At 44.1% G+C, this 26,840-nt stretch overlaps 1 protein-coding gene across 5 annotated transcripts in view; it reads left to right on the top strand.

The window, feature by feature from the left end:
• Nucleotides 1-26,840, top strand: part of LOC145347980 (roquin-1-like) — a 108,115-nt gene that overhangs the window by 4,897 nt on the left and 76,378 nt on the right. For 3 of the 5 annotated variants that reach the window (XM_080196043.1, XM_080196047.1, XM_080196046.1), the window contains exon 1: nt 5,208-5,291. The exons of 1 other annotated variant lie outside the window; for it this stretch is intronic. The gene's annotated coding sequence lies outside the window, so the exon portion shown is untranslated. Of the gene's footprint in view, nt 1-5,207; nt 5,292-5,745; nt 5,810-26,840 lie in introns of those variants that run through there. One more of the 5 variants, XM_080196044.1, reaches the window with a different exon arrangement.

Genomic DNA, 26,840 nt, shown 5'->3' with positions numbered 1-26,840 from the left:
CTATCCAGGTCCCTCTGCAGACTTTCCACACTCTCCGCACAATTTGCTTTTCCACTCATCTTCGTGTCATCAGCAAATTTCGTTACCCTACACTCAGCCCCCTCCTCCAGGTCATCTATATAAATGGTAAATAGCTGAGACCCCAGCACCGATCCCTGCGGCACTCCACTAGTCACCAACCACCAACCAGAATAGCACCTATTGATACCAACTCTCTGCTTCCTGTTAGACAACCAATCCTCTATCCACGCTAACACCTTATCCCCAACTCCGTGCCCCCTAACCTTCTGTAGCAACCTTTTGTGAGGCACCTTATCAAACGCCTTTTGAAAATCTAGAAACACCACATCCACCGGTTCCCCTTTGTGTACCGCACTAGCCACTTCCTCATAGAAATCCAATAAATTTGTCAAACACGACTTCCCCTTAATGAATCCATGCTGCGTCTGCTCTATCAAACCATTCCTTTCTAGGTGCCTCGCTATTTCTTCTTTGATGACGGATTCAAGCATTTTTCCAACTACAGACGTTAAACTAACCGGCCTATAATTCCCTGCCTTTTGTCTGCTCCCTTTTTTAAACAGTGGCGTAACATTAGCCATTTTCCAATCTTCCAGCACTTCCCCGGAATCCAGTGAATTTTGGTAAATAATCACTAAGGCATCCATTATCACCTCTGCCATTTCCTTCAGAATCCTGGGATGCATTCCAGTCCTGGGGACTTGTCCACCATCAGTCCCATTAGTCTAACCATATTCTCCCTCAGTGTACTTGAACAGGCGCTGGAGTGTGGCGACTAGGGGATTTTCAGACTAACTTCATTTGGTGTTAATGTAATCCTGCTTGTAGTCTATAGAATCCCTACAGTGCAGAAGGCTAATCGGCCTATCGAGTCTGCACCAATTCTCCAAAAGAGCATTTTATCCAGGCCCACCACCCACTCTATCCCGTAACCCCATGCATTTACCACGGCTAGCTAATCCCACCTAACCTACACATTTTTGGACTATGGGGAGAAACCTGAGCACCCAGAGGAAACGCACACAAATGTGGGGAGAATGTGCCACCTCCACACAGACAGTCACTCAAGGCCGGAATCAAACCTGGGTCCATGGTGTTGTGAGGCAGCAGTGCTAAACACTGTGCCAAATGAGTTACGTTGTATTATCACAGAGTGCTGGTAATAGGATTAGCTGTAGGCAATCTGACATTGGGAGGAACCAGACTTAGTCAGGATTACTGAAACACGTCTACAGAAAAATCAGGACTAGGAATCAAACGTTGCAGGGTATAACATATCTGGAAAAGATAGAGAGGGAAAAGCTGTGGAGTGGCTGCAGTTATTTGGAAAAACATAATGGCAGTAAAAAATAGGATGCAGTATTAGCAAGACCAAAATAGAATCCATAGTGATAGGGATAAAAGATAATAGAGGATCCATCACACTGATATATGCAGACCAGCGAATACTGAGAGGGAGGTGGCAGATTAAGTATGCAGACAAATCAGAAAATTAATTTAAAAAACATAGAATAATAAGCATGGGGGATTTTGACTATCCTGTTATTAATTAAATGAAGATGTAGGTAAAGGGGATAAGAGAATGGAGTTTCTGTAGTGTGTACATGAGTCTTTTCAATTCCAGCATATAAAAAACCCAACAAGGGAAGATTCACTGTTGAATCTAGTAACAGAGAATGAAGCAGAACAGCCTCCAACGTTACAATTAATCTTCACAAATACTGGTAAAAATCTGGACAGCCAGTGCAGTGCCTCTGAGTGAAAGTAGGGCAACATCTAGGCAATAATGATCATAGTGGTATATATATTAAGATTAAGATAGAGAAGGATATAATGCTGAAAACTATGTTTAATAGATTAGAGAAAAGCTGATTTTGAGGGTCGGAGTAGAACTTGGGCGAAGCATTTGGTAAACAATGACATAGAATGTGAATGGGAAACATTTAAAGTGGGGGTCAACAGAGTGCAAATGAATAAATGCATAAGGAAGCAATTGATGGTTCGGAAAGAGGCATATATGAAGTTCATAGTCACCACGGGAATCCAGGGTAAGAGATTATACAGAGATTTGAAGAGAAGAGGGCAGCAGGGTCTCACAGTGCCAGGGCCCTGGGTTCAATTCCCACCTTGGGTCATTGGCTGTGCGGAGTGTGTACATTCTCCTCATGTCTGAAAGATGTGCTGCTTAGGTGCATTGGCTATGCAAAATTCTCCCTCAGTGTACTTGAACAGGCGCTGGAGTGTGGCGACTAGGGGATTTTCAGAGTAACTTCATTTGGTGTTAATGTAATCCTGCTTGTGGCACTAATAAATAAACTTTTTAACTTTGAAGTCAAAAACAGTTGGGAAGGTGGAGAGGAATTATGAAATTAAGTAACTAAACAACATGAAGCAAAAACTGTGGTAAAATATTTTAGAGGCAAATCAATGAAACAATAGGAAGGCTGTGATGGGAAGGCCAGTTTTGTGAAATGACGCAAGTGCCCTTGTTGTGTCAACGGGACATGACTTGTTAGGTGGCAGTGTGACAAGTCCCCTGTTTTGTGAAACTGTGACAATCTCCTAGTGCGTATCAATGTGACAGGTCCTTGGTGACTATTAATGTAACTGGACCCTGTTGTGTGACACACTTTTTGATGTGTACCTTATCCCATATTATGACTGGTTACAGGTATGTGTAATATATTATAATCCACAACTGGTTGTGTGACAAGATGTGATGGTACATGGTCATTCATTAGTGACAGTTGAAAAGTGGATGTGGTCCTTGCACAGTTGGTGCTACTTATTAACTGGTGCCCTTCTTTGCAATCTTTTCCTTTGGGGTTAGGATAGTGTGTTGATACTGTCTTGACTCCCTACCTTTAGTGGAGAATGTAGAGGATATATTTGGCAAATACAAAGAGATATTAGAGGGAGGATGTGGTGGTAAAGATTTTGGATGTTAGTGGTGACTGCTAACACATTTCAAGGGGTACATGGGATAAAGAGTTCAACTGGAGCATTGGTGTAGATTGGATCAAGGGCCTTCAGCAGCAGTCCTGCAAAGGAAATTGATTAAGTTTATCTTAATGTCTTCACTCACTTAGCTATTAATGATGAGCAACTGCAAATTTGAAATAAGAATGTGGTTAGCTGGAGAATGAACAGAACTTGACTGGCCCAACAATGTAAGCTTCACTTTGCTTTAGATAGCAAGCCAGGAAGAAGTGTCCTGTGTGACCGAGAGGCAGTGACTGCAGTTCTGTAAGAAGGAATTGGCAGGATTAGCTGTACCGAGTTGTTCCTCAATTCAAAGAACTGGGGAATTATTTTGTTCAGATGGTGAGGATCCAGTGAGAAACCTCAGTCAGTGCAGGAATAACACTGTGAGGTAATACAGGGTAATATAGTTTCTCTTGGGATGTGAGTGACATATATTTATTGTCCATCCCTACGGAGTCAAGCTATGGCTCAACTGCCTCATTCTCACCACAAAGTCCGAAGGTTGTGGGTTCAAGCACTTGAGCACATAACCTAGGCTGACACTCCAGTGCAGTATTGAGGGAATGCTGACCTGCCAAAGGTGCTGTTCATCAGAGAAGACATTGAACTGAGTTTCCCCTCCCTGGTGGACATACAAGATCCCACAACAGGCTTAGAAGAAGAACCAGGCAGTGGTTCTCTCTAGTGTTCTGGCCAATAATTATCCTTAAACTAACACCTAAACACAGATTTAGTCAGTAACACATTGCTTTTTTGATTTAAAGAGAATCATAGAACTCTACAGAGCAGAAAGAGGCCCTTCGGCCCATCAAGTCTGCACCGAACACAATCCCACCCAGGCCCTACCCCCATATCCCTACATATTATACCCACTAGTCCCTCTAACCTACACATCCCTGGACACTAAGGGGCAATTTCTTAGCATGGCCAATCAACCTAATCCGCACATCTTTGGACTGTGGGAGGAAACTGGAGTATCTGGAGGAAACCCACGCAGACATGAGGAGAACATGCAAACTCCACACAGACTGTGACCCGAGCTGGGAATCGAACCCAGGACCCTGGAGCTGTGAAGCAGCAGTGCTAACCACTGTGCTACCATGCTGCCCATGGGAGTATTGCCTGGGTGCCAGCAGGATCCTGATCACCTTTCAATACAAGCATGTGGCCATTGGATAGTGGCTTAGCTGTGATACTTTCTGTGGTTGAATAGCTGCCAACCCACTTCAAGATTGGCTACAGGACCACTGGTGCCCATAACTAGGCATGAGCCCAAAGTTGTATATGGCCAAGCAACCAGAATGTGGATGAAACCAGGGAAAGTTGGCACCAGTTTGCATTTTGATCCAACCATGCGTGGAAATTGCAAGGCTGGCGTTATTGCCTATCCCTGAGAAATTGTTGCTGGCCTATTCTTTGAAATGCTATAGAGCTTTGACAGGCCAGAAGGAGAAAAAGAAATGTGAATACTGGTCTGAACTGGTCTTGTATACAGTAAAATGGAACACCATTAAAACGGGGAAATAAGAAAACTGGTCTGAAGCGGTTTTTCCTTTTGGAAGGCTATGTCAGAGGGATTTGTTCTGGCCCTGGTGTACCACATAGACCAGACTGGGTAAGGATGTTCTCCTCAAGGAAATGGTGAAACACATTCTTTTAATGGTCACTTTTACTGAGACGGTCCTTTTTATTTCTGGGTCTTATAATGTGAATTTAATTAGAGGTGGTGGGATGTGATCTCAGGATTATTAGTCCAGCCACAGTCAGCAGCGAAGGTGCAGACCCCACTTGGACACAGAGCACACACACACACACACACACACACAGTGGTGTTGCTGAAGCAGCCCCTTGTTGTGGGAGCTGAGTTGTGTGGCTGGCCTCTGGCACACCGAGTGTTAAAAGGAGGAGGAGGAGGAGGAGGGCTCTGCTTCGGGGGCCTTGTGCAGTTGGGCAAGACTGGCTGGCTGACTGGGCAAGTGCCTGTTCCATCTGGTACTGACTGGGTGAGTTCAGGGGACTGCTGCTCAGGCAGCTGTTTCCTGGATCATCGTGTGCAGAGAGAGAGAGAGAGTGAGTGAGTGAGTGAGAGGAGGAAGGAAGGAAGGAAGGAGGGAGGAGGAACAAGAAGAAGAAGAAGGATCACTCCCACAGGCGCCCAAGGTGGCGGGGGGGAGGAGGAGGAGGAGGAGGAGGGTGGAGGAGGCCGGCGGGGCCCGGGAGGCGGAAAATCCCAGGAATGAGAGGCGAGGAAGACCGAGGGGGTGAAAAAAAAAACCTTGAACGAGGTATGCATCCCTCCAGAGGGAGAGTTTTAAAAATATCCTTCCGTACATTAGAGCCGCTTCCTGTGCAGCCCTGTGGCTGCCTGTGTGGTAATGTGAGGGCTGAGAAATTCTCTGCCTGTTTTCCCTTTTTTTTTTGAGGGGCAGTTGTGGTGAAGGGGAAAGGGAGGAGAGTGGGTGTTAAATAATGGCAGGGGTGGATTAACCCTCCGAAGGCCTGGCCTGGCCTGGCGCGGCGGCGGCGGCGGGGGGGAGGGAGGGGAGGGGAGGGGGAGACGCGTCTTTAAAGACAAAGAGCGAGGGCGGTGTTGCAGCCGGTCTGCAGCTTTCCCGCAGCCCTGTTGCTGGGGCTTTTAGGGCCGGGGAGAGGGGGTGGGAAGGCAGCAGGAATATGGGGGTGGGGATGGGGGCTCCTCCTCCTCCTCCTCCTCCTCCTCTCCCTGTCTGAGCCCCCGAAGGACCTGGCTGCTGAGAGTGGACACAGCTCGGAGGCCGCGGGCCTGTGTGGGAGGGAGTGTGAGGTAGGTGGAGGGAGGGAGGGAGGGGAGGGGAGGGGGGGGGGGGGAGCTGAAAGGTCACTGATTGTGACATGCTGGGCCGGCCGCTTCAGACAGAAAGGGGCTTTGTTAATAACGGGGCCTGTGATGAGTGTTTCAGTGCCTGCCTCTCGGCCTGCTGTCAGTGGAAGTACTGCCGGCAGCAGCAGCAGTGACTCCTGCTTTACACGATCAAGGTTGACTGACTGGAGGACTAATCCAAATTGAAAGCATAATTTCGATTGATGTGTGAAGCCATGGCAGTGTTGCTGCAACAATAGCGCCATCAGTTTTAACCCCCTTATCTTTAACGTTGCTCTGCGTGCGTTGCCTTGTATTTGTGTGCCTGAGTTGTTTTCACCTTTCCCCCCCCCCCCCCCCCGCCATCCCATCTGGTTTGTATATTGTGCTGCGCTCAGTCCTGCATTTGTGCCAAACCATGTGTTTGTATGTCCCAGCTCTTGTTTGCATCTTGGTACTGTCCTGTTTGTGTGTCACATCGTGCCTGTATCTAAATGTAGAGCTGTGTTGTATTCTGTAGTTGTGTTGTGATTTGCTCAAGCCCACATTGGCATGTTCCACCCCGTGCCCATGTTGACATGCTGTCCTCATGCCTGCATTGGTGTGTTCCAAGCTGTGTTTGCGTGGGCTACTGTTCTCATGAAGAATTGCTCATAGAATTCCTGCAGTTCAGAAGTAAGCCATTCGGCTTATTGAATCTGTACCGACTACCATCTCGTTTAGACCCTATTCCCGTACCTCTCATTTACCCTGCTAAATCCCCTGACACTAAGGGGCAATTTAGTATGGCCAATCCACCTAACCCACACATCTTTGGGAGGAAACCCAGGCAGACGCTTGGGAGAAGGTGTAAACTCCGTATTGATAGTGACCCAAGGTTGGAATTGAACCTAGGTCCCTGGTGCTGTGAGGCAAGAGTGCCAACCACTGTGCCACTGTTATTAGATCTATACTTGTACGCTGGGCACTTCATATACAGCTGAGAGGTCTGTATTTGAGAAGGGTTGAGATGATTGCACTGTTTGAGGGGATGTGTTGAATGAGTTCAAGACCATGACTTTCAGATAAAGTACATTTTAATCTGTTGTTTCATTTTCCTGTACCAGATTTGTGAGAAATATATATTGGGATATGGTCTGTGTTGTTTTTAGTAATTGTGTTATGTTTTCCAGTGCTGAATCCATAAATTGTGAGTTAGACTTTAAAATACCCAACCGTACAGTCTGAAGAGACCACACAGCTCCCTTTCATTTAAAAAAAAACACCATTGCTCACATCCTGAATTGAAGTACTGAGAGTTTGTGGGAATTGACAGCAACTCCATCAGTGCAGCATTCCCTCAGTACTACATTGGGAGGGTCAGTCTAGATTGAGTTTAGTGAACCCACGACTTCCCATCTCACAGGCAACGGTGCTCTCCATTGAACCATGGCTGCCTTGATGGCGCAAATGTTTTCATCCTATCCCTGAGTCAGACTTGATCTCATGAATTTAGACTGCCACTCCCAGTGCAGTACTGAGAGTGCTGCAGTGTTACAGGTGCTGTCTTTCAGAAGAGACCTTAAACTAAGGCCCCACTTGCTCCTTCACATTGGGTGTGAATTATTCCAGGGCACAATTTGAAGAACAAGTGAATTTTCAGGCATCCTGGTCAATATATATCTTTCAGCCAACATCACGCAAACAGATGACCCTTTTGTGGGAGTTTGCTAGGTGCAAATTGGCTACCACATTTCCTACTTTTATGATGGAGATTGTCTAGATCTTTCAAAGTTTAGGCTGAGTCATAAAGGAGAAATTGTTCCCATTAGTGGAAGGTTGAGAACCAGAGAACACAGGTTTAAAGTGATTGATGTGATGGAAAACAGTTTCACACAATGAATGGTTAGGGTCTGGAATGCACTGCCTGAGAGTCTGGTGGAGGCAGGTTCAATGAAGTATTCAAAAGGGAGTTAAACTGTTATCTGAAAACGGAGAATGTACAGTGAGAAGGCCAGAACTGGGACTCAGTGAATTGCTCATTGGGAGAACCAGTATGTAATGGGCTAAATGACCTCCTCTGTAGTTTCTGTGATTAAACCATCAACTAGAACACAGGCAGTGACTTGGGGGAAAACTGGATAGCCATGAACATATAAATAAAAACAGAAAATTCTGGAAATACTCTGTGGAGAGAGTTTCAGATTGACAAGCTTATCAGAAATCCTAATGGAAAGTCCTGAAAAGCGAGCTCCATTTCTCTCTCGACAGATGCTGCTGGACCTGCTGTGTATCCCAGCAACTGCTCTTTACATTTTGGATTTCCAGAGTCTGCAGTATTTGGTTGTTGTAGCCATTGATTTTCTAATTGTGACTTGTTTCAAAGCGTAGTGCCCCAGTTGGTGAGATGTCATTGCTGCAGACATCTGAAAGACAAGGGGTTCATTTGTTGAAGAGCAGAGAAAGGTCTGACATGTGCATGGACACATCACCCATGTTATCTCCACATCAAAAAAGACATGAATGATTGTGAATTAGGTTAGTTGATCGATAAGCTGAGCATAACTGGATAGGACAAATGTAAAGACTGGCTAGCAGGACAATAAACATCATGTTTATAAGCATTCAGATAGACAGGCAAATTACTAGGGTGAATGGAAAGTGATAGAAATGAAAAGATATAAATTCTCAGTAAATTGGGTAGAAATTAATTCTCAGTGAAATGGATAGATATGAATTCTCAGTGACTGCCCCAGCTGGCTGGTTTTTGATTTGATTTATTATTGTCACATGTATTAATTAGTATACAGTGAAAAATATTGTTTATTGCACGCTATACAGACAAAGCGTACCATTCATGGAGAAGAAACGAGAGGATGTAGAATGTAGTGTTAAGTTGTAGCTAAGACGTAGAGAACGATCAACTTAATATAAGGTAGGTCCATTCAGAAGTCTGATGGCAGCAGGGAAGAAGTTGTTTTAGAGTTGGTTGGTACGTGACCTCAGACTTTTGTATCTTTTTCCCCAGAGGAATGTGGCAGAGACTTTGGCTAGGGTGCTTGGGATCCTTGATTATGCTAGCTGCTTTTGAGGTAGCGGGAAGTCAATGGATGGGAGGCTGGTTTGCATGATGGACTGGGCTTCATTCACGACCCATTGTAGTTGCTTGCAGTCTTGTAGTAGCCATACTAAGCTGTGATACAACCATCTATGTTGCATCTATTGAAGTTGGCGAGAGTTGAGGCAGACATGCCACATTTCCTCCTGAGAAAGAAGAGGCGTTGGTGTGGTGGGACCAAGACAAGTTTGTAGTTGCCTATAAGAATTGATACAGAAAATGTACTTTGACACAACAAGCACCAAATTATGTTGAAAACAGCTGTGCATTAAGGAGAATATTGTAAGAATTGGAATGAGAGACAGGATGAAAAGAATTGATGTTGTCTGAAGAATAAAGAAGAGGGTGGTCGTTCTTGGAGAGTGACACCCTGCTTGCTGGTGGAGCCCATACAGATCACAATTAGATTTGCTGTAGTTTAAATGATTTAATAAATGACATTTCTATTATCTTGTATGTATTTCTGCGTTCTGTGGATTATTTTACTTTTGGTGATTTAGTCTGTGCACGCTAGAATTTTCCCCAGCTGAAGAAACACAGTGGGGACAGCACGTGTTCTCCAATGGAAAGTTTCCTGCGATCAGGTTAATTGTTAGGTCTGGGTTATATTAACCCCACAGTCAGGTTTAGTGTTAGAGCTGGGTTATACTAACCCCACAGTCAGTTTAATTGTTAGAGCTGGTTTATGTTGACCCTAATGCAGCAGAGGACAAAGTTGTAGACTTCAGGTCACAGTCAGTGTACAGAAACTTGTCATGCTGTTTATGTGAGTAAAGGTGTGGTAGAACCCCCAGGCAGGGGTCATCATCAGCATCCTTCCATCTATGTAAGATGGTGGACAGGCAATCTGTTTCACATGCAGTATTTTCTTAGGATGCATCTTTACTGATGGCTGAAGTCCCAACTGAAAGCTTTGTCTGGTACAGAGCCTAGGCATGGTATTGGTAGTTGCAGATTTACTTAGCATCTATCCCCATTCACGACTTTGGAGACTGGTATCCAGAGAGCAGGTGAAAGCCTACCCCTGTGTTGACCTTCGAGACTGGTATTCAGAAGGAAGGTGAACACCTGTAAGTCTGGGAAGATGCTAGCTTGACGGCAACGCCAAACTGACTAATGTGACTTCAATCCAGATTTTCAGTTGGGTTTGCTCCTTTAACAACAACAATTAAAGGCTAATGTTCGGCCACTACTGCTGATGGAAAGGACTGCAATTGTCAAGATTCACTATGATGAGGCTGGAAACAATGGAAAGGATTCTGTTTGTGACAAAACATTGTGAAGGAGTATCTTTTTCTGCGGTACGATAGAGAAAGCAGATGGAATAATGATACTGGTTAGCTTCAGGAAGTAGAAGTCAGAGGAATCTGTAACCACCGCAGCCTCTCAATCCTCTACTGCCTCTAACTTCTCTTTCCATTTGTCCAACATCTATTAACGAATGGGTAGAAATTTCTTGCAAATAAATATTGAAATTGGCAAAGTCATTGTCTTCAGACGCTGCCACTGACTCTATCCCTTTTCCCTGGCAACTATCTGAACCAGATTGTTCACAACCTCATATTTAATCCAAAGGTGAGCTTCTGATCATGCCGTTAGTAAGACCGTGTTGTGTATCTGATATCACTGGACTCCACATCTTCCTCAGCTCATCGGTTGCCGAACCCTCACCCATGTTTTTTTTTACCTCTAGACTCGCAACACACTGTGTGTTCCCGTTATCCACCAACTTGAGCTTGTCTAAAACTACTGCTTAACTCGTGGCCAGTCTTGTTCACCCGTCACCGTTGTGATTGCTGATCTACACTGGTACCTCCATTTAGTAATTCTCACCCTCGTTTTCAAATCCCTCCATAGCCACATCCTCCCTTCTTCTGCACCCTCTTCCAAGAGGCTTGAGTTCCTCCAGTACTGGCCTCTCACACAGCCCTGATTTGAATTGTTTTGACCATGGGTCCCTTCAGTGCCAAAGGACCCTAAGCTCCAGAACTTCCTCCTTAAATCTTTTTACTTCCTACTTAATTTCAGATGCCCCTTAAAACTTATTTCTTTAACCAAACTCTTGACTGTCTGCTTTTAATATTTCCTTATTCAATTCTGGGCAAAATTTTGTTTGATGTTCTGCTATGTTAATGGCACTATGTAAATACAAGCTATTGGTAAAATTAATTTGAGTAAATCAAGAATGTGGCTCACTATGTAACACTCTTGCCTCATTAGTTAGAACATTGAGAGTTCCAATCCTGAGACTTGAGCCCATAACCTGGGGAGTGCTGTAGCGTCAGAAGGGCCATCCTTCGGAAGAGACCAAGGACTCAACTAGCTTTCATGTGGAAATAAAAGATCCAATTGCCCTAGTTTTGAAGTAGGGCTGTGGAGACCAGAGACCCAGGATAATGCTCAGGGGATCTGAGTTCAAATCCTACCACTGCAGATAGTGAAATTTGAATTCAGCAAAATTTTGGAATTAAAAGTCTAATGATGACCGTGACACCATTGTCGATTGTTGTAAAAGCCCATCTGATTCACTGTTGTCTTTAGGGAAGGAAATCTGCTGTCCTTACTTGGTCTGGCCCACGTGTGAGTCCAGACCCACGGCAATATGATTGACTCTTAAATGGCCTCTGAAATGGGGGGCAGCTAGGGATGGGCAATAAATGCAGGTTCAGTCGGTGACAACCATATCCCATGAACAAATTTTTAAAAAATGCCCGTATCAGTTCTTTGAAAGAACTTTTCAGTTAAAGCCACACCTGAGCTGCTGCTGCTTCCCCCCCACCACCGCCACCACCCCATCGCAGTCAACTGCTCATTATCGCATTGCTGCTTGTGGATCTTGGTGTGCCTAAACTAGCTGCTGCAGTTCCCATAACAGTGACTACACTTCAGATGAACTTCACTGACAGCAAAGCATTTTGTTTGGGACATTGGGAATCCAATGCATAAGATCTAAGGTTGGGGTAGAAAGCATAAGAGGAAAACTACAGTGACTTAACAGGATATGAGTCCTGTGTTTTCAGCAAGAAGGCTGGAAGTGAGGGTGAGAGTGGTTGGAGATGAACACTGGCAGAATCAAGAGGCAAATGCAGGATAAATCAGAAAAGGCAGCAGATGTGGCTGGAGTGGTTTCAGATTTCTTGTGCATTTTTGGGCTGCAGTTATATCACCCATGACAATAGAAACATAAAGGCAAGTAAAGAGGGTGGTCATTAGGGTAATAGCATGAGGAATTGCATAGACCTCACAATGTGACCTCAGTGCTTCTTTTCCTCCTTGTACAGTAAAGACTTGTACATTCGAAACTGGGAGTATGGCAGGGCAGGGATTTTCACAGGCTACTTGGTTAGTTTACCCAACTCCTGTCAATGGCGTCAGCTCCCTAACTTCTATTGATGCACTGAAGTGCTGTGATCACGGTATCCCTCATAACTGCAAATTGGTATAGAACAAGGAGAGTCTGAGCTCAGATTCCCAATGAATAACAAGACTGAGAGTATCTGGGGCCCACAGTCAGTTTATAAAGAGTCGGGAAACATCTCCACACACTCAAACATTCTTGTGGAACTTGGGTGGTGGCTGATAGTTCCTTGAATCTGAGATTTTTCTCAGCTTCTTTGGCTCCAGAAAGATTCACAGCAGTCTGATTTTTCCCGCCAATTACTCCCAGGACAGATATAGGATGGATTATAGAGTAAAACTCCCTCTACACTGCCCCCATCAAACACTTCCAGAACAGGTTCAGCACCGGGTTAGATATAGAACAAAAACCCCTCGACACTGCCCCCATCAAATACTCCCAGGACAGGTACAGCATGGGGTTAGATGAGTAAAGCTCCTTCTGCATAGTCCCCAGGACAAGTACCCCACAGGGCTGGATATAGAATAAAGTTCCTCTACACCGTTCCCATCAAACACTTGCAGAATAAGTACAGCATGGGGTTAGATACAGAGTAAAACTCCCTTTATACTGTCCCCATCAAACACTTTCAGAACAGGGACAGTATGGGGTTACATACATATGATGCCACCTGTGCTCAAGTAGAACCTTCCTCAGGCAAGTGCAAGATGAATTAGTTCCAGGGTGAAGTTCGTGTGGAAATTCATACACATGCAATTACTTTTTTAGTTTGCCACCTACTGCAACACCAATCCTGTCTGTTCCTGCATTAATCTTTGAACCATAATCCAACACAATATCAGATGAGACTATTCCAATTCTATTTCACTCAGCCCCTTCATAACCAGCAGAGCAAAAAGCCATTCATCCCTTCAGTTGGGACTGGATTAGAGGCCAGGCCTTAAATATGATTGAGCCTTATAAAAATCTTGTTCCTATAACACTGGCAATTGGTGCAACAACAACTTGTATTCGTATAGTGCCATTAGTTTGGTAAAGCACCCCAAATTGCTTCACAGGAGTGTTATCAGACAGACTTTTGACAGCTGACTTAGAAGTAGAGGGGTTTAGGGAGTGGATTCCAGGACTTGGGGCCTAGGCAGCTGGAGGCATGACCACGGGTGGTGAAGGATTTAAAATTAAAAGTATCCAAGAGGTCAGAATTGAAGAGGCGCAAAATCTGAAGGTGATTGGGTTGGAGGAGAGTATAGAGATAAGGAGGAGTGAATTGTGGAGGGATTTGAAAACAAGGTTGAGAATTTTAAAGTCGGGATACTGCAGGTCAGTAGGTTAGTTATGAATCAGTAAAAATATACTCCTTAATAGCTTGGATTGAAGGGAATAGCACATGTCCCTGTGTGTACAGGACACAGCTCCGCTTGTTATAGTTAGGCATGTGACTATTATGCATGCTTCTCTTTTAAATGATACTGAAAGCCTGACTGGTTCATTTCCCAGTAATAAATCCTGACTCTATAGGAAGCTTCCATACCCGTCACTATTTATGCCTCAGCATTTCCAACCTGTCAAGTGCCTGTTTCGTTTGGTGCCCAGTCCACCACTGCCCCACCATTGTTCCCCTAATCCCTTGTTGCATATATGTGGCACTGCTGCCTCATAACGCCAGGACCCGGGTTCGATTCCTGGCTTGGGTCACTGTCTGTGTGGAGTGTGTACTTTTCTCCCCATGTCTGTATGGGTTTCCTCTGGGTGCTCCGGTTTCCTTTCACAGTTAGAAAAATGTGCTGATAAGGAGCATTGGTCATGTTAAGTTCTCCCTTGGTGCACCCGAACAGGCACGAAGTGTAGCGACCTGGGGATTTTCACGGTAACTTCACTGTGGTAATAATATTAGCCTACTTGTGACACGAGTAAATAAAAGAAAACATGGGGAAAACAAACTGTTATGTAGCTGGAGCACTTGCATGGAGAGGAAGGCACACTTAATTGTTGAATGTTGGGGATGAGAGAGTACAGAGTGATGGCTGAATCCATGGGAGATACTAAAGGAAGTCAGGGAGAGGGTAGCTTAAAGAATGTGTGGGAGTGTGGAGATGGTACTCGGCCTGTTTGGAGGGGTGCTGTGTGTGTGTGTGTGTGTGTGTGTGTGTGGGGGGGGGGGGGGGGGGGTTGAATGGATGTGGGATATTCTGTGCCATGGGGGTGAAGGGTGCTTCTGTTTGACAGAAGATATGTAGGTTCATTGAGGAGGGTACATGGGGATGATAGGTATTTTGGTATGGGAGAGTGGGTGTGTGATAAGAGGTATTAGTGCCCATGGAGTGGTTATACGGGGTTGATGTGTATTTCAGTCTTGGGGAAGGTTCAGCATGCGTATTCGCTTACATGAGGTGATTACATAGAGGAGAAGAGTTTCAGTGCAGAGGGTGTAGCAAGGGGTATTTGGTGCCCACCAGGAGGGGAAGTATGAGGAGGTGGTGAAGGACATGTATGTCTGTCAGGGAAGTGTGAGCCCATGGGGAGGAGGCTGAGATTGAAGAAAGTGATGCCTCCACTGTTCTATTCTGAGGGGAATTGATTTAAGTTTCTGTTTCCGATCAGTGAAGCTCTGTTCATTAGTGAACTTTGCTCATGCTTAGTGAGTCAGTGTGTTTGTGACTATGGAGAAAAACATGCCTGTTAAATGTCAGAATGATTATTCACACTGTCACACCTTGTGGGGGGCTGGGACTGCTATCCCACTCCTAAAAGGAGCAGCTCAGATTATTGTCGCTGGTGAAAGCTTCACTTGCAGTAACTGTACATTCCGTTCCCTCTGGTTACACTGGTGTTAATGGCAGTGTTGACACCGCAGTGAATTACAGGTTGGTACGATACTGAAGGACAAGGTACTAATTAGCAATGCATTGAAGTTGTAACGTGGAACTAGGCCAGAATTCATACTTCTCAGTTTGCCGTCACTGATATGTACCTGATCTCTTTATGGTGCTTGAGTTCCTGGAGGTTTGCATGCTCTTCCAGACTTTCCTTTATTTTTCCTTTAACTGGTCTCTATACTGGCGAGGTGCAGATTATAAGACTGAAGCTTTTCCTCTCGAGGGAAATAAATGCCAACCACTGACCAAATGGAGATTTTTGAAACTTTGAAGGGAGTTTGATTGAGTGGAAGAAAATAAGGGAGGTACATCATGTGGGGAATCCAAAACTAGGGGCCATAATTATAAGATTGGCATGAGTAAATCATATGAGGAATTCAGGAGAAATATCTTTCTCCAGAAAACGGTAAGAATGTGGAACTTGCTACCCTAAGGAGTAGTAATGTCATAAGGGATAGCATCAGAAGTAGGTCATTCGGCCCATTGAGTGCTGCAAGGTGATTAGTACAGATAGGTTTAAAAGAGTGAAAAAATGACGGAGAATACAACAGCAGGTTATGAGGTTAAGGTTATGTAAAATGGTTAGAAGGAAATTTGTCACAAACGCGATGGATCAGCATGGATTCAGTGGGCTGAATGATCTGTTTCTTTGCTTTAAGTTCCAAGTTAACAATGTTTTGCCTGTGCTGGTGCTATCTCTTCATCAAAAGAGGAAGGAAAACTTATTATAGGGTATAATCTTGATAGGTACTCCCAGCAGATGGGGAGCATGTGCTCAGGAAACTGAGCCTCTAATATCATTTGGTGTCTTGTTTTTTTTTAAAGCAGGAAGTATTCTGCAAAAAAAACACTCTTCCCAACCACCCTGCCCCACTTGACAAGTTTAAAATAAAGCAACAAAATCCCAGAGAAAATGTTCTGCTGCTTGGGATTAGGATCAACTGAGTAAGTTTATCTGTTTATAGTTCTCATTTGTTTTTAATTCTTCCAATTTTCTGGCCATGGGGAGCCAGGCAAGCTCTGCTATGCCAGCATTTTGGAATATTATTTCAGTGAGTGAGTGGTCAGTCCATGGAACAGGCTACCAAGTCAAAGCAGCCAGCACAAATTTAACAGATTTCTGTCGGAAAATAATGTTTAGGATACAGTATATGAGTAATTTGAGACACAGTGTAGTAGGTTCTGGGGAGGAGCAGGTGACTTTGCACAAATGACTCTCCACGATGGGGGTTTACCTTGCTCCATGCCTTGATCTGCTGTAGATGAATTGATAACAGCCTGAATTCTGTGGTTGGTCTACAACTCTGATATCGTCAGATTATGCAACCACCAGGGTGGTAGAAAATAAGCCAGTTGGACTGTGGCTGTTACCCAGTTAGCAGAGTTTGCAATCCCTGAGCCCAAAATTCAGCAACTGAGGTAAAAAGATAAAGGTAGTCATGAATATTCATGAAATTCATAGAGTCCCTACAGTGCAGAAGGATGCTATTCAGCCCATTGAGTCTGCACCAACTCTCCAAAAGAGCATCTTATCCAGACCCTAACCCCATGCATTTAGCATGGCCAATTCACCTAACCTACATATCTTTGGACTGTGGGAGGAAACTTGAGCACCCGGAGATGCACACAGACAAAGGGAATGTGGAAATTCACCAAGGCTGGAATTGAATCTGGGTCTGTAGTGCTAACCATTCTGCCGCCTATTCAAATAGACTTGCAAAAGGTATTGGATAAATTATAGCTTAGCAGACTTAATTTGGAAAATAGAACCATAAGGTATTGAAGGGTCAGTAGTAGCTTATGTATAAGGAATAGGAGACAGCAATAGTCCTACTAGTGAGCCTGAGCAGTAGGTCCCCCAGGGCTCACTAATAGGACACTGCTTTTCTTGTTGTATATAAATCTCCTGGACTTGGGTATAAAGAGCATAATTTCGTAGGTTGCAGGAGACTAGAAAGTACAATCCTGAGGCTTTTGGATAACATGAAATCTGGTCATGTAGCAAATAGTGGGGAGGGTGATAACAGATTTCAGGAGGACATAGAGAGACTGGTGAAATGGGTAGGCACTTGGAAGTTGTATTTCAACACAGAGAAATGTGAAGTGATGTAACTTGGTTGAAACAACAATGGAGAAGCAGTCTACCTAAATGGTACTTGTTTGAGATTTGTGGAAGACCAGAAGGCCCTGGGAGTGCATATTTCCAAATCTTTGAAGATGGCAGGATACATTGATAAAGCAGTAACAAAAGCATCGACTACATTAACAAAGAAGTCTGACTACATCCTTCTAAATCACTAATTAGGCCCCCAGCTGTATCAGGAGTATTGGATACAATTCCAGGCTTTTTAAGACTCCTTCGTGGAATGTGGGTGTCACAGGCATTTATTGCTCATCCCTAATTGCCCTTGAGAAGGTGGTGATGAGCTACCTTCTTGAACCGCTACAATCTGTATGGTGTAGGTACATCCACAGTGCTGTTAGGGAGGGAGTTCCAGGAATTTGACCCAATGACAGAGAAGAAGTGGCGATATATTTCCAAATCAGAACAGTGAGTGACTTGGAGGGGAACTTTCAGGTGACGGTGTTCCCATGTTTTGGCATGGTGGCAAGTGATCAGCACAGTGCTGGAGACCAGGGTTCAATTCCAGCCTTGGGTGATTTTGTGTGTGTGGAGTTTGCATACTCTCCCAGTGTCTAAGTAGGTTTCCTCCAGGTACTCAGGTTTCCTCCCACAGTCCAAATATGAGCAGGTTAGGTTGATTGGCCATGCTAAATTGCTACATAGTGTCCCAGGATATATAGGTTTGTGGAATTAGTGAGTTAAAAATGTAGGGATAGGGCCTGGATAAGATGCCCTGTCAAAGTCAGTGCTGAATGGCTATATTCTGCACTATAGTAGGGCAAGCTGGATCAGCAAAACTGTTTTTTTTTAAAGTTTATTTATTAGCCACAAGTAAGGCTTACATTAACACTGCAATTAACTTCCTGCAAAAATCCCCCGGTAGCCACACTCCAGCACCTGTTCGGGTCATGGCACCTAACCAACAAGTCTTTCGGACTGTAGTAGGAAACCGGAGCACTCACAGGAAACCCATGCAGAGAATATGCAAGCTCCACACAGACAGTGACCCAAGCCGGGAACCGAACCCAGGTCCCTGGCACTGTGAGGCAGCGGTGCTAATCACTGTGCCACTGTATGCTACTTTTAGAAAAGTGAGTGGGCCAGTTCATGAAGGCTTCCTCACTTAACATGCCCACAAGATATGCATTGATACTCTTCAGCAATCCTCTTTCCTTATAGCCATACCATATTAACAGTACAGAATAAGATTCCAAGTGAGTTGGGACACCTTTTAAAAATGGCCCCCAATCTCTGAGGGATTGAGGATAAACTGAGCCCTTATAAGCCTGCCACACTTATGTTGTGGAACCCATTCCTTTATGTTTTCCAGATTAAGTCCAAGGTGACCTGGCAGAGAAAGCTATCTTGCTGTCAGCGTCTTCAACCCTACCTTTCCTGCCCACTTTCCAGGATAATTTCACCCATGGTAAATGCATTTGTGAAAGTTTAGAGGGAAACTACAAATCATCACTTCATTTGATCAAAATTCGGAAGTATCAGATTAATTTTGCTTTCCTTTGCTGAACTGGAAGGAAGTAGCTGTTGTGTGCATTGGCCATCCCTTTTGTGGTCATTTTATATGAGGAGTCTTGTGGTTTCTTCCCTAAAAACTCTCTGATTCTCCATCTCTGTCCCTAAATTTTCCCTAAATTCGGCAAAGGCAGATAGTAAGTGGAAAAAGTGGTGTTGAACTAGTGGCTTTCTTCGCCACATCTTTCAGGGCACAGAAATAAAACAGCAAGGGATGGGTCCCACAGATTGAGCATATCCTGCCAACAACATAATTTTTCAAAGATCAAAGCACCATTTTCAAAAGCCGCCCCAGTGCACAATAGTTCACCAGCAACCTCCACCGCGCGCGCACACACACACATCCACCATGCAAACCTCCTCTGCTCAGGCACTGATTTCCCCTGTAAGTGATGCACTTACGTGAGTACCCCTGCAAGATCTGCTGACCAATTGCATTCCTTGGGAGTCCAGTTGGGTTTCAGGCTGGCCTGCCCTCACGCCAACGTGAATGGACTTTCTTACAGAGGGAGGAGTGATTCAGATGGAGAAGACTGACAACGATATGCTATTGAATAGAAATGATGTTCCCGACATAGTGTCGGGAAATGTGCTACATCACTGGCAGGGCACAAGGATAATCATGTCACACATTTATGTTGGACAAGCGCGATTTGGAAATCATGCAAGATTTTCTCCCATAGCAAAAATCATTTTAGTGCCATATAAGCACCAGTTGTTGTTGTGATCATTGTTGTCTATACCTGGGTGTTCTTTTCAAAAATCTGACTGAATCCTAGTGCTGGTGGAGGCGCGATATATTTGGCTAAACACGTGAAACCTTCCCCAATTATACAGATCGTTCATCTAAAATTACAGTGCAGAAAGAGGCCATTTGGCCCATCAAGTTTGCACTGCTCTTCGGAAGGGCATTCTATCTATTTGTTGTTCCCCCGCACCCCCCACCACTGCCTTCGCTCCATAACCTTGCACATTCTTTATTTAACATGTTGTTATTTGAATGGAGAGAGACAAAGGAACTTGGGGGTCCTTGTTCATGAAACCCAGAAAGCTGGTGCACAGGTGCAGAAGGTAATAGGGAACGCAAATGGGACGCTGGTTTTTATTTCAAGGGGGCTGGAATATAAAAGTAAAGAGGTATTGCTGCAGTTCTGCTAGCTACTAGCAAGGCCACATTTAGAATGCTTATATGAATATGTTCCCCTTATTTAAGGAAAGGTATATTATGATTGGAGGCAGAACAGAGGAGGTTTGCTAGGATGGTGAAGGGTCATCCAGGCTTGAAACGTTGGCTCTACAGAAACTGTCTGAAACTTTCCAGCATTTTTTATATCAGATTCCGGTATCCGCATTATTTTTGCCTTTGCTAGGCTGCTCCGGGGTAAGGAGGGACTGCTATATGAGAAAAGATCAAACAGGTTGTGTCTGTACCCCCTGGAATTCTGAAGAATAAGAGGCAAAATGATTGAAACATATAAGATTCTTAGGGGGTTAGCCAGGGTAAATGTTGGGAGGATGTTTCCACTCATGGGGGAGTGTAGGAGCAGAGGGCATAGACACAGAATAATGGGGTGTTCATTTAAGACAATTTGAGGAAGAATTTATTCTCTGAGAGTGGTGAATCTTTGGAATTCTTTACTCCAGGAAGGTGAAGAAGCCAAGTCCTTGAGTATTTTCAAAGCTGAGATTGATGGGTTTTTAATCAGTCGGGAATTAAGGGTTACAGAGAGAAGCCAGGAAAGTGGACTTAGTGAGTGTTATATCATCCATGATCTTATTAAACAGCGGAGCAAGCTTGAAGGGCTGAATAGCTTACTCTGGTTCCTATTTCTTGGTTTTATGAATGAATATATTAAAATCATCCATCCTTATACCATAGTGGCATCTGCTTGGGTACATGAATAGGGAGGGAATAGAAGGATATTAACCAAGTAAGGGAGAAAGTTTGTTTTTAGTTAAGGCATCATGATGGGCAAAATGATCGGCACAGGCTTAAAGGCCTGTTCCTGTGCTATACTTTTTATCTTGAGCCACAGGCGACTGCACTTTTCAATAATTTAGAGTTCCTCTAGTTATTTTTCCCCAATTCTTTAATTCAGTTTGCTGTATCAAATAGAGGATTCCAGTGATCTATCTCGAAGGGATTGAAATGAAAGATGCTGACCCTTTTCTCTTCCCCAATTCTGAACCCTAATTGCAAGATTTGCCGGACTAGGATCTGGGCGTTTTAGTCTCAGCATTGTGTTCTCACTTGCATGGCTTTATTCTTCCTGGCTCATATGAAGCTGTACCATCTGACCCGATTAATACTGGGACACTTCCACTGAGATTGTGCTGTTGAAATGGATAATCTAGGGCATTACTGCCGTTTTAAGACATCAATTAGCAACAAGCAGTTCTCTGATGATGAGAGACTCCCCCACACTCCTGCATTATGCAACTGTCTCTTCTAGAGTTGAGGGGAGGGGGAAGCAAATCAGAGTGACAACAAAAACTTTGTGTTTGCCTTTTATTGGAATATCCCCAGGCATTTCACAGGTTGTTATCAAGCATATTTTTATACCGAGATATTAGGACAGTGACCAAATGCTTGCTTGTTTTTAAGTTTATTTATTCGTCACAAGTAGGCTTATAGTTACACTGCAATGAAATTGCTATGAAAATCCCCTAGATGCCACACTCCGGCACCTGTTTGGGTATGCTGAACGGGAATTTAGCATAGCCAATGCACCTAATCAGCATGTAGTTTGGACTGTGGGAGGAAACTGGAGCACCCGGAGAAAAGCCATGCAAACACGCAGAGAATATGCAAACTCCACACAGACAGTGGCCCAAGCTGGGGATCAAACCCGGGTTCCAGGCACTGAGGCAGCAGTGCTAACCACTGTGCCATGTACTGCCAGGATTTTCCAGCCCTTCGTGCCGACAGGATCTTCCAGTGGTGGGGGGCAACGGATTGAGGTGGGGAAGTGGGCGGGAGCGGCAGCTGATAGCTGAAGACATGGCCACCCATGGTGGAGTGATAAAGATCTGGGAAACGCCAGAGGGAACAAAAAAAGAACATTGAGCGACAGTGAGAAGTATATGAAACGACTTCTGTTTTCAAAAAAAAATCGTGAAGAAGAGCTGCGGGAGAGACAAACGAGAATGGATAGAGTTAAAAGGGAGGGAGGCACAGGAAATGGCAAATCGGAAAGATTCCGAGATATTAAACAGGAACTAACTGGCAAGAAGTACCACCTCCGTACCAACAAAGGGCAGGATGCTCTGATGGCCGAGGAGCAGGAGACATGATGTGTGGAACACTTTCCAGAGACCCTCAACCAACTCCATATTTGATTCAACAACAGCACCATACTTCAACAGCTAAACACCAACCTTGGAGAAATTGCAAGACCAAAAGATAATCAAGAACCTGACAAAGAACAAGACATGTAGCATTGATAGGATACCAGAAGAGATATTGAAACATGGCAAGAACAATGTCATAACGAGCTCATGGACCCTGTTCAACAAGATCGGGACTATTGACGATGTCCCGGACAACTGGAGACAAGTTGCCAAAGAAAGGGAATCTCGTTGACTGCAACAGTTGGAGGGGTGTAACATGGCTGTTAATACCTGGCAAAGTTTTCAGCACAGTGCTGCTCAACAGATTGAAAGCAGACTCCTTTGTGAAGAGCAGGCAGGTTTCCATGATGGTGGTAAATTATACAGTGAGCAGATCTTTACGCTTAGGAATATTATAGAACAGAGCCTACAATATTGGGAGACACTTGTTATCAACCTCATTAAGTTCAGGAAGGCTGTCAACTGTATCCACCAGCAGCCACTATGGTATGTTGCAAGACAACATGGCATCCCAAAGCAGCTTATTAACATCTTCAAAAGTCTTGTGATTTCAGTTGCTGCATCAATACTAGCAAGGGCACCACAGACTCCCATCAAGATCCTCACAGGAGTACACTAACCTGTGTACTCTCTCCCCATTCCTTTTCCTCTTGGTTATTGATTTCATCATTAGGTGCATGGGACTTCGGCATCCCTTTGGCAACACCTCTCTGTTTCGCAGACAATATTGCCAAAGATTCATGCACTCTTGATGAATACCAGTGCCGTGGTTTGTTTACATGAGTAATGGCTGGGCAACAACGAGACCCTCCCATCACTAATGAGTAACAGAACATTGAGGACATAACCAGTTCCTCTTCCCAGGAAGCAGCATCTTCAGTGAAGGCAATGTAGGAATCAATGACCAACTTGGACTGGGCATTCAATACCATCAACACGGCCTTTAGCTGTGATTCTCCATGTCCATAGCAATACCAACCACAATCTATGCCAGTGAAACATGGAAGAGAACAACAAAGATGTCACAAGTTGAATGTCTTTCACCCAGTGTTGCCTATGTAGATCATGGGCATCACAAGGAGAGATAACGAAGAAGCGCTACAAGGGATTGGCTGGCAATGTTTCTGTTATGTTATGGCGGGGAGGTGACTGATATTGGCAGGACACGTATTTCAGCTACCAGATGGATGAGCCAGAGTGGCTGTATAATGACCATCACCAGATGGAAGAAGAAGATGGGGCTGTCCAAAGAAGATCTGATGAAGTCATTTTAAGGAGAATCTTCAAGAGGTGGACATACTTGGGCTGGAACAAGAGCGATTGTGATGGACTGGGACTTGTGGCAAAGTCTTCCTGTTCGTATGGCTCCAGAAGAACTATGTCTTAAGTAGGACTAGAAGGTGGGCCAACGTGAGAGAAGAGCTGGAAAACTAGAATAAGATTTTTAAAATCAAGGTGGCATTGGCCAGTAGCCACTGTTGGTCGGTGAGCAGGGAAGTAATGGGTGAACGAGATTTGTGCGAATTAGGATTGGAGAAGCCTGTTACGCAATCTCTGGTAGCTGTAGAATGATGTAAATACTACGTACCACCGCTTTGATCCACATGCCCCTCCTGTCTAACTCTTTTATTCAGGAGTGGTATCAGACTGAGCTATGTTTGGTATGTGGATATGCAGTCCTTTGCCCTCATTCTTTCTGACTAAGGCTATTTGCATTTACTTATCTGAATGCTGGTGCTTTCTGCATATCTCAGATTTCTTCCAGCGAGTAGCGATATCGCATGGTTGGTAGAATTTGCCTTTTATTTTCTTTGGAAATTAGTTGAGGGTTTTGTCAGTGAAGCTGAGTTGATAGAGCTCTTGCTTTTGGAGTCAGAAGATCTAGTATGTTTTTTGGTTCCCATTAATGAGAAATAATCACACTTCAGTCTCAAAATATTGGAGCTGCAATAAGTGTATTCCTTTCTGCTTTCAGTGTGGCTGGAAGTCTGATACTGTTATTTGGCACATCATTGCAGCACGACATTGAACGTGGCCCCCTCTGGATATGTATTCGCATAATTAGTTCCTAGTTCTTTACAAATAATGCAACAATATTATCCTTAATCATTTAAAAAACACCTCTCTGTCAATATCATCGTTCTAATGATTAATCGTTTTTCTAAATTTACATTTTCTGGCTGCATTTTTCAGCGTTGTTATGAAAATTTCAACATGCCTCCATTCTTGATTCCTGCCTGATTCCTGCCTCCATTCTTGAAATTCATATCAGTAGATTTGCTGATTTGATTTTGGCTGGAAATGTGTTTCAAGAAAATTTGCCTAGGTTTACGCTGACGCCTTCACTCAGCAATTAAACAAATGTAACTTTACTTCATGCGCCCAGAAGGATGTAGCTGACCTTTTTCACTAGTGCTTTTTACAAAACCAATGAATGTCACTCTGTACTTTTGTTTAAACTTCTTAAATGCCCCTACAACATCATCAGCCTCCCAATTGATCATGGGCTGGAATTGTGTATTTACTGCTGCAGTAGCTATTTTGTTTCCACTCTCTTCACTCCAGAATTATTTCCTCTTTCTCTGACACTAATTTATGTTGCTTTTTAACCTAATTTGGCATTAAATTTGTTTCAAATGTTTGAATTTTTACTCACATGGTGGCCCTGCTGCCACCATGTTATGCATTTTGGTTCCCATAAATTGGACTCAAAATGATGGAGGCCCATAATCTAGGCCAGTGGAGTACTGCATCTGTCTGAGATGTCTTCTTTCAGGTGAACCAAACTGGCTGACCTGTCAGGTGTAGAGGATTTCATGGCTCTATTTCAAAGAAGAAGTGAGTTCTGACACTGCCCTGGCCAATATATTATCCCTCAATCAAAATCTCTGAAACAGGTTTTCTGGTCATTACCACACTGCAGTTTGTGGGTTCTGAGACCTGGATGTGTACTACTTGCTGCTATTTTTCCTATGTTACGACAAAGACTATACTTCAAAATTAATTGGTTGCAAAATGCTTTGGGACATCATGAAAGGTGTTTTATTGTTGCAAATTTTTCTTTTCTTTCCTCCAATGGTTGCTGCCTTTTTGGGGCAGGACCCTAGAGATGTGGGTTTTGGCTCACCCTACTCGTATCCAGGCTACTACTACCTGGCCCAACGTGTGGTGGGTCCCTCTTGCGATCTCGTTTCAAGGCAGTCTGATTTGGTTAACATTTTTGATTTGATTTATTATTGGCACATGTATTAGTATACAATGAAAAGTATTGTTTCTTGCATGCTGTACAGACAAAGCATAATGTTCATAGAGAAGGAAAGGAGAGAGTGCAGAATGTAGTGTTACAGTCATAGCTAGGGTGTCGAGAAAATCAACTTAGTGTGAGGTAGGTCCAACCAAAATTTGGCATTAGGGAAGATGCTGTATTCGAGTCGGTTGGTATGTGACCTCAGATTTTTGTATCTTTTTCCACAAACTTCCACAATGTTTTGACAGATCAGGACAGCAAGACTCAAATGTGACTCTGCTGCAAACTGGCCCTGAAGGTGTAGGCCCCCAGTGACCAATCAACCATGTTTGCACTGCTTTGGGAACCAACCAAGTAATGGATGAAAGAGTATTTATTTCCTCATTCTTTGAAAGACAGTTGACCTTTTAAAAGGAATGTTTCCGCCCAGCCCAGTTCCTGGTCGGCCCTACTCCGATTAGCAGCTTTTTTTTGTTAGCTTAATTGTATTAATTTAATCCTCGCCATTTTAAGTGCTCCTACTGGTCTGTTTATGTCCAGTCCCACCTTCAGGTCATAGAGAGCAGAGAGCCTTCTGGTTAATGGAGAGCTGGTGAGAGAACTTCCTTAAGTCCTTTTGTCCAACCAGAAAGACAGCAAGGGGTTCAGGAGAGCCCTTGGGCTGGCGGGGGAGTGGGGTGGGGGTTGGAGGGGGAGGGTGGCAGTGGGCGCTCAGAAGTAACGGAAAGGGGAGTCAGTAATAGCAACAAGGGGCTTTGGGGAATGATAGTGCAGTCAGGAGAGAGAATAAGCAAAGTGGCAGTGTGAAAAAACAGATTGAGCACGTACAGTTATAAAATGGCTATTGGTATATGTGTTTAAGTATGCCCAAACAATAATAGAGGGGGGCACTGTGACTAAACAGTAAACATTTAGCGAAATGTTCACTAATTGCAGTAAAATGAACATGTACGATTAGAACACAAGGGAATACCTACATTTGCTTTGGATGCAGGACTTGTCAAACATACTGCAGAATTGGTTTAGAAATCTCCCCATTTTCTTATCTCTCAAGTGAGTCGGAATTTCCTATTTGGAGATTGATGTTGGGTTACATTTCACAATCTATGACTAACCATGATCTAGAATCTCACTGGCTCCCTTGGCAGTGTTGGTCCATTGTGTATGTGACCATTGTGAGGGGGAGAGTGGGAAGAAAGTGCGGGGAAAAAGGAGGGATACAAGCTGGCGCTTCTAATGGACCCCCTCAGGGGCTGGGGACTTTCAATGTGGAGCTGTCTCGGGCAGCTACAGACATGTAAAAAAAAAAATCAAATGTGATGGAAAAAGGCTACAAAGCATGTTTGGGTAGCACGTTCGAGCACAAACCTCAGTCCAAAAAACCCCTTTTTAAATTTTATTTCATCCCTGA

The sequence above is a fragment of the Carcharhinus amblyrhynchos genome, chromosome 9 (assembly GCF_965287045.1).
Source record: "Carcharhinus amblyrhynchos chromosome 9, sCarAmb.v2.hapA, whole genome shotgun sequence".
In the NCBI taxonomy this organism is placed as follows: domain Eukaryota; kingdom Metazoa; phylum Chordata; class Chondrichthyes; order Carcharhiniformes; family Carcharhinidae; genus Carcharhinus; species Carcharhinus amblyrhynchos.
Note: the sequence above shows the minus strand (reverse complement) of the source record. Positions and strands in the feature narration are given on the sequence as shown.